Here is an 8,831-nt window from a genome sequence, read left to right as displayed (position 1 = left end):
AGACAATATTACACTTCTTTTGTAATCTTCATACCATCAATGGGAATTGAGCTCAAATAGGGGTCCATGAATTAAGTCTATCTCTAGGGGTGGCTCAGCCTTCACATCTTGAGTAGGCTACAAGACCTAGATTTCTATCTCCCCACTAGGTGTCACCTCTAGGCTAGCAAATCAAAACATAGACTAGTGTACAAAGGAATCATCCAGAAAAAGAGAATTGAGTTCCATGAACTCTGATTTGATATTAATGCTCAAAAGGATGATAAATAGCTCAAGGATATCTCACAAGGTGTCATAGTCTCCACGGGTGCTCTCTCAGTGCTCACAGGAAACCCTAAGTGCAATGAATCACGTGAATGTGTTTATTCAGCCTCGTGAGATGCCGTGTAAATACAGGAAATTATATAGTCAAATTAACACGAATCTACTACCAATCGATTCTTCATGGAGTCATAAGATCATATACAGAGAAACTACGCATGATTGACTCAAGTGTGTCATTCATAAGTTATATGCAAGTATGTGAAAGGTATACGCAATGTTAAGCATGACACAATGCAATGTAATCCCTCAGTGCTCCTCTTTTCTTTTCTTTTTTTTTATCTTTTTGATTTTTTTTTGTTTTAAATTAAAAACCCGGTACGTGTACGTGCACAGTGTCACATGCGAATGCTCATCCCCCCTAACTAAAATGGAACATTGTCCTTAATGTGAAAGCATAGGGGAAATAGAAAGGACTGTGCAGGGGAAAAGTAAAGCGTACCTGAGTGGCGAAATAACAAAAATTGAACTATGAGAAAATGGTCCTGAAAACTAACAAAAAATAAAATAAGATAAAATAAAAGGAAAAAAAGGAAAAGAAAAACATCACAATTGTCTGGTGGAGGCTCAGGAGGAATTTCGTTTGGTGGCCACAAGTCTATAAATTGCATCGGCGGGTCTCCAAATTTGAGCCGCCACAATGGATCAGTCTTCATACCTGCACGAAAATCAACCTCAGATAAATTAATGCATGTCAAAATACCAAACAATTTGTATGCAGGTTGACCCTCGTGTGTGGATAAGAAAGGGTCTTTATTCAACATTGTGTCCAGGAAATGTACTTCTTTACGAACTAACGATTGAGAGAAAGTGATCGGACTAATTACCTGCAGTTCTTCAGAAGCATTAACATTAAAGGTTTTACCTGGTTCTTTGAAAATTATATGCTCACCAGACTGGTCACCCTCTTTATCGGGTGTACATATCATCATACCACTACAAGAGTCTGCCTCCACATTAGGCTCCTTAACATATGATTCAGGCAGGAGTGACGATTTCACGATTTCTGAGTTTGGAGTATTAGGTACCACAGGTTGGTACTCCGTATGAGTATCAGTCTCCTCATCAACTAACTGCTCCGTTTCTAGCCCCGTTTTCTCTGATTTTTCTTTGACCTCTTCTGGTTCAGCCATGACTTCTAGTGCTGGGACAACTGGTTGTCCGACGATGAGCATCTCAGGTTGGGAAAATTCTTTCTCGCTTCTCAAAGTAGTGGTGGCCTCTACTGTCTCAAAGAGATCATCGTGCATTTGTTGTTGTGGTTGCTGGTACTCTTGAGGACTAGGCTGAGGTTCTGCGAGCAATTCGTCATTTTCTAAGATATCCAACTGTGTGCTTATCGCATTAATGGTATCCTGCAATTCATTATTATGATCAACTTGAGTTTGCATGAATTGCTGGAGCATGTTCGCCATCTGTGTTATGCTATCCTCGAAAAGGTCTGACGACGTATAGCTCGGAGAGATCTGTTATGGCTGATATTGAGGCAGAGGGTTGTTTGGGAAGTTTGGTGGCTCGTATACATCTCCACCACCGATTGTGCTGATAGGGTGTACAGTTATGGGTGCCTGAGTGCATCGTGTGTTCCACTGTGGGACATTGTCAGCTAAGTAATCAAAGAATGATAATACCTGATCTGGATCCTTGCTGACGGGCTCTCCATTAGACATAGTCTGGACAAAACACTTGCAATTAGGGGTAAGAGCAGTATAAAAACAATCAGCTAACCTCCATGAGTCAAACTCGTGATGTGGGCAAGTACTTAGCAGATCCTTGAATCATTTCCAACAAGCCCCAAATGTCTCGTCATTCTGCTGCACAAAATTAAGAATCAGTTCCTGCAAAAATTGAGTTTTCTGTGAGGGACAAAACGCATGCAGAAATTCACGCTCCATATCAGACCAATTAGTGATAAAGTGAGGTCTCATAGAATGAAACCAAATCAGTGCCCTATCTTGCAAAGTAGCAAGAAATAAATTCAGTCTAATAGATTCATCAGTTTTAGCATGAGAGAAAAACATGTTGCAGGTTAATTCAAACTCCGCTAAGTGCTGATATGGGCACACAGATTCCGTCCTGTTGAACTCGGGTAGCAATGACGTCCTCCCGTGCTGCATCATGAAATTAAGCTCGTCAGAAGGCAAAATAGTGGAAGAGGATGCAGTGGCATATTCAAGCTGCAAAAAATCCATTATCGTGCGCGGTGCAGATGCAGCCATTTTTCAAAACTCAAAATTTTTTTTCTGTTTTTGTTTTCTATTTTTTTTTTATTTTTCATAAAACTAACAAAAATGATGGGAAAAACGCAAATTTGAGACTAAGACCGACATTCCCCAGCAACGGCGCCAAAAACTTAACTCACTCAAAAAATGAGCAGCTCGGAAGCTATCCCAAGTATAGGAGTTCTGTCGTGTAATATTAAGCCCAAGGGCTAGATCGTCTCCTCAGGGAATGTGTTTAATCTCAAAATTTACGTTCGACCAATCGAAAATAAAAATGTACTGAACTCAGTTCAGATTCGGGATTTTCAAAATTGTGGAGACCTAATTTAACAAATTAAATACACACGCAAATTAAAGTCCTAAAACTAGAACGCACTAAATTAAATAATAATAACGGAAACCCTAATCTACTTAAGGAAACACCGGAACATGCATTAATTAAAAATGGCAACTTTGAGCATGGAATTAAAACACAATGATGGAAACTCAATCAAACACACACGCGCGCAATAAAAAACCGGTTGTTTAATGAAATTAAAACTTAAAACAAAATCACAATGTTAAACGCAACCACAAATATTTAAACTCAACTAAAGATTTTAAGTAACATAAAAAGAAAACAACTAAAAATAACCCAATCAAGAATTCCAACAATAACTTTCAATAAAAAAAAAAACTACTTTAATAATAATAGCCAAAAAAGGAAAAAGAAATTTAAATAGTATAATGGTTACACAAAAACAGCACTACTAAATTAAACAAGTGTGTCTAGAGAGAGAGAGAGAGTAAAGCAGGGGCCTGTGAGATGGAACTGCTGCTGGGGTTTTTGAGGGCAGCTGCTGCTGATATTGCTGCTGGTATGGAGAGGTCTGCTGCAAGCTGCTGGTGTTCTGCTGTGCCGTGAAGCTGCTGCGGCTGTGATTGGAGTTCTGCTGTGCCGTGAAGCTACTGCGGCTGTGACTGGTGCGTGGAGAGCTGGACGAGGAGGAGAAGGGGAGAAGCTGCTGCTTTGGTGTTGCTGTTGATGGTAGCAGCAGGGGGTTGTGGTGGTCTGCTACAGGCTGAGCAGAGGAACTGCTGGTGCTGTGTTCGACCGTGGCTGCTGTGATGGAGTCGTAGGTGCTGGAACAGGGGCTGCCACGGCTGGAATTGTTAACTAAAGGAAGAAGAAGAGGACTGAAAGAGAAGGGAGGACTGAGTCTCGGGTTTGCAGAGCTTGGGGGAAGAAAAAGAAAACAAATAGAAATAGAGAAAGAGCGAGAAGACGAGAATAAATCAAAGTAAAGAGAAGAGAAGAAGAAGAAGAAAAGGAGAAGAAGAGAGGAGAGTTTGAGGGAGAGAGAAGGGTGCCGGAGGCACACCCTGCACAGGAGAAGAAGGGAGCTTAAATAGGAGGGGCTGCGCTAGACTCGGATGGAGAGGATTGAGCCGGATGGGAGACCCGACCTGGATTGTTATATATTTTTTTTCATTTTTTTCATTCTCTGTTCATTGCAAATTTGACTCTTTTGGAGCCCGTATCTCACAAAACTTAAAACACTAAAGTTGTAGATAATCCTTTTCTCTTTCTCCAAAAATTTGAATCGTCTCGATCGGAGCTTGGACGGAAAAGTTATGCATGAAATATGAACAGGTGTTGGTTTTGGTTCCCGGGAATTTTCCTGCGACAAAAAAATACCAAAACTTCATAAATAGTGCAATAAAGTTCAAGAATGATGATTTTGGCACATTATTAAAATATTGGACAATTTTGGACATTTAATTAAAAATATAAACTGTAAAGCCCGGATAATAATGCCCAATTACGCAGTTTTGACGCGTAACCACACCCCCCAACTAACATTTTGCTAGTCTCTAGCAAATGACGTGAATGAATCTCAGGGTGGTGTTTACAACTACATACTCCGGTGATTATGAAATCAATGCACATACGACATAACTATACCACTTCACATATAAGAACATAATTGAATTTCACACAAGCTCGTTCATATTCAATGCACACGACTCCAAAGCACGTCACTCATGCAAGTTTCATCGTTTATATGTGATTTAAGAGCAGTATACTCACATGAAGTTAATTAGAGGCACATTCAGAGTTAATGCAATCATATAAGTTTGAGTATAAATAGGTAAACTCTCAAGGTGTGTGTGATGTGTGTGACTCAGTACACCTAGGACGCGAGTGGACACCTACAGAACGGTCGCTTTGACTCGGCCTAACTGGTATACCCTCAAAAATACTCAAAGAAAATGGGTTCACTCGTCATATGTGAGGAGGAGTGTCGTGATCAAACATCCCACATATTAAAAGGAACAACGCTAAGTATATGGAGTGGACTAGTCTGGAAAGGATCTAGCCTATCTATGAGGTGTCGGGTCCTTCACCCTAGCATCTTCTCACCTACTCGCCATATCCAACTGAGACCACCCTAGATCAACTTACTCACAAACTTGTCGTGAATACATCTGAGGCATTAACCGGTTGAAGCATCTTCATACGTGGAAAATATGTGTCGTCCTTGACTTTTTGTGATATGTATTTGGGCTGGCACTGACATTTCATTTCATGCGCATGTGTATTGCTTTTTTTTTTTTTTTTCTGCTCATTCTTTATTTTCTGTCTTTTCTTGAGCAATAAAGACAATATTACACTTCTTTTGTAATCTTCATACCATCAATGGGAATTGAGCTCAAATAGGGGTCCATGAATTAAGTCTATCTCTAGGGGTGGCTCAGCCTTCACATCTTGAGTAGGCTACAAGACCTAGATTTCTATCTCCCCACTAGGTGTCACCTCTAGGCTAGCAAATCAAAACATAGACTAGTGTACAAAGGAATCATCCAGAAAAAGAGAATTGAGTTCCATGAACTCTGATTTGATATTAATGCTCAAAAGGATGATAAATAGCTCAAGGATATCTCACAAGGTGTCATAGTCTCCACGGGTGCTCTCTCAGTGCTCACAGGAAACCCTAAGTGCAATGAATCACGTGAATGTGTTTATTCAGCCTCGTGAGATGCCGTGTAAATACAGGAAATTATATAGTCAAATTAACACGAATCTACTACCAATCGATTCTTCATGGAGTCATAAGATCATATACAGAGAAACTACGCATGATTGACTCAAGTGTGTCATTCATAAGTTATATGCAAGTATGTGAAAGGTATACGCAATGTTAAGCATGACACAATGCAATGTAATCCCTCAGTGCTCCTCTTTTCTTTTCTTTTTTTTTATCTTTTTGATTTTTTTTTGTTTTAAATTAAAAACCAGGTACGTGTACGTGCACAGTGTCACATGCGAATGCTCATCCCCCCTAACTAAAATGGAACATTGTCCTTAATGTGAAAGCATAGGGGAAATAGAAAGGACTGTGCAGGGGAAAAGTAAAGCGTACCTGAGTGGCGAAATAACAAAAATTGAACTATGAGAAAATGGTCCTGAAAACTAACAAAAAATAAAATAAGATAAAATAAAAGGAAAAAAAGGAAAAGAAAAACATCACAATTGTCTGGTGGAGGCTCAGGAGGAATTTCGTTTGGTGGCCACAAGTCTATAAATTGCATCGGCGGGTCTCCAAATTTGAGCCGCCACAATGGATCAGTCTTCATACCTGCACGAAAATCAACCTCAGATAAATTAATGCATGTCAAAATACCAAACAATTTGTATGCAGGTTGACCCTCGTGTGTGGATAAGAAAGGGTCTTTATTCAACATTGTGTCCAGGAAATGTACTTCTTTACGAACTAACGATTGAGAGAAAGTGATCGGACTAATTACCTGCAGTTCTTCAGAAGCATTAACATTAAAGGTTTTACCTGGTTCTTTGAAAATTATATGCTCACCAGACTGGTCACCCTCTTTATCGGGTGTACATATCATCATACCACTACAAGAGTCTGCCTCCACATTAGGCTCCTTAACATATGATTCAGGCAGGAGTGACGATTTCACGATTTCTGAGTTTGGAGTATTAGGTACCACAGGTTGGTACTCCGTATGAGTATCAGTCTCCTCATCAACTAACTGCTCCGTTTCTAGCCCCGTTTTCTCTGATTTTTCTTTGACCTCTTCTGGTTCAGCCATGACTTCTAGTGCTGGGACAACTGGTTGTCCGACGATGAGCATCTCAGGTTGGGAAAATTCTTTCTCGCTTCTCAAAGTAGTGGTGGCCTCTACTGTCTCAAAGAGATCATCGTGCATTTGTTGTTGTGGTTGCTGGTACTCTTGAGGACTAGGCTGAGGTTCTGCGAGCAATTCGTCATTTTCTAAGATATCCAACTGTGTGCTTATCGCATTAATGGTATCCTGCAATTCATTATTATGATCAACTTGAGTTTGCATGAATTGCTGGAGCATGTTCGCCATCTGTGTTATGCTATCCTCGAAAAGGTCTGACGACGTATAGCTCGGAGAGATCTGTTATGGCTGATATTGAGGCAGAGGGTTGTTTGGGAAGTTTGGTGGCTCGTATACATCTCCACCACCGATTGTGCTGATAGGGTGTACAGTTATGGGTGCCTGAGTGCATCGTGTGTTCCACTGTGGGACATTGTCAGCTAAGTAATCAAAGAATGATAATACCTGATCTGGATCCTTGCTGACGGGCTCTCCATTAGATATAGTCTGGACAAAACACTTGCAATTAGGGGTAAGAGCAGTATAAAAACAATCAGCTAACCTCCATGAGTCAAACTCGTGATGTGGGCAAGTACTTAGCAGATCCTTGAATCATTTCCAACAAGCCCCAAATGTCTCGTCATTCTGCTGCACAAAATTAAGAATCAGTTCCTGCAAAAATTGAGTTTTCTGTGAGGGACAAAACGCATGCAGAAATTCACGCTCCATATCAGACCAATTAGTGATAAAGTGAGGTCTCATAGAATGAAACCAAATCAGTGCCCTATCTTGCAAAGTAGCAAGAAATAAATTCAGTCTAATAGATTCATCAGTTTTAGCATGAGAGAAAAACATGTTGCAGGTTAATTCAAACTCCGCTAAGTGCTGATATGGGCACACAGATTCCGTCCTGTTGAACTCGGGTAGCAATGACGTCCTCCCGTGCTGCATCATGAAATTAAGCTCGTCAGAAGGCAAAATAGTGGAAGAGGATGCAGTGGCATATTCAAGCTGCAAAAAATCCATTATCGTGCGCGGTGCAGATGCAGCCATTTTTCAAAACTCAAAATTTTTTTTCTGTTTTTGTTTTCTATTTTTTTTTATTTTTCATAAAACTAACAAAAATGATGGGAAAAACGCAAATTTGAGACTAAGACCGACATTCCCCAGCAACGGCGCCAAAAACTTAACTCACTCGAAAAATGAGCAGCTCGGAAGCTATCCCAAGTATAGGAGTTCTGTCGTGTAATATTAAGCCCAAGGGCTAGATCGTCTCCTCAGGGAATGTGTTTAATCTCAAAATTTACGTTCGACCAATCGAAAATAAAAATGTACTGAACTCAGTTCAGATTCGGGATTTTCAAAATTGTGGAGACCTAATTTAACAAATTAAATACACACGCAAATTAAAGTCCTAAAACTAGAACGCACTAAATTAAATAATAATAACGGAAACCCTAATCTACTTAAGGAAACACCGGAACATGCATTAATTAAAAATGGCAACTTTGAGCATGGAATTAAAACACAATGATGGAAACTCAATCAAACACACACGCGCGCAATAAAAAACCGGTTGTTTAATGAAATTAAAACTTAAAACAAAATCACAATGTTAAACGCAACCACAAATATTTAAACTCAACTAAAGATTTTAAGTAACATAAAAAGAAAACAACTAAAAATAACCCAATCAAGAATTCCAACAATAACTTTCAATAAAAAAAAAACTACTTTAATAATAATAGCCAAAAAAGGAAAAAGAAATTTAAATAGTATAATGGTTACACAAAAACAGCACTACTAAATTAAACAAGTGTGTCTAGAGAGAGAGAGAGAGTAAAGCAGGGGCCTGTGAGATGGAACTGCTGCTGGGGTTTTTGAGGGCAGCTGCTGCTGATATTGCTGCTGGTATGGAGAGGTCTGCTGCAAGCTGCTGGTGTTCTGCTGTGCCGTGAAGCTGCTGCGGCTGTGATTGGAGTTCTGCTGTGCCGTGAAGCTACTGCGGCTGTGACTGGTGCGTGGAGAGCTGGACGAGGAGGAGAAGGGGAGAAGCTGCTGCTGTGGTGTTGCTGTTGATGGCAGCAGCAGGGGGTTGTGGTGGTCTGCTACAGGCTGAGCAGAGGAACTGCTGGTGCTGTGTTCGACCGTGGCTGCTGT

The sequence above is a fragment of the Malania oleifera genome, chromosome 8 (assembly GCF_029873635.1).
Source record: "Malania oleifera isolate guangnan ecotype guangnan chromosome 8, ASM2987363v1, whole genome shotgun sequence".
Lineage (NCBI taxonomy): Eukaryota > Viridiplantae > Streptophyta > Magnoliopsida > Santalales > Ximeniaceae > Malania > Malania oleifera.
The sequence above is the reverse complement of the archived record's forward strand: the minus strand, read 5'-3'. Positions refer to the sequence as shown.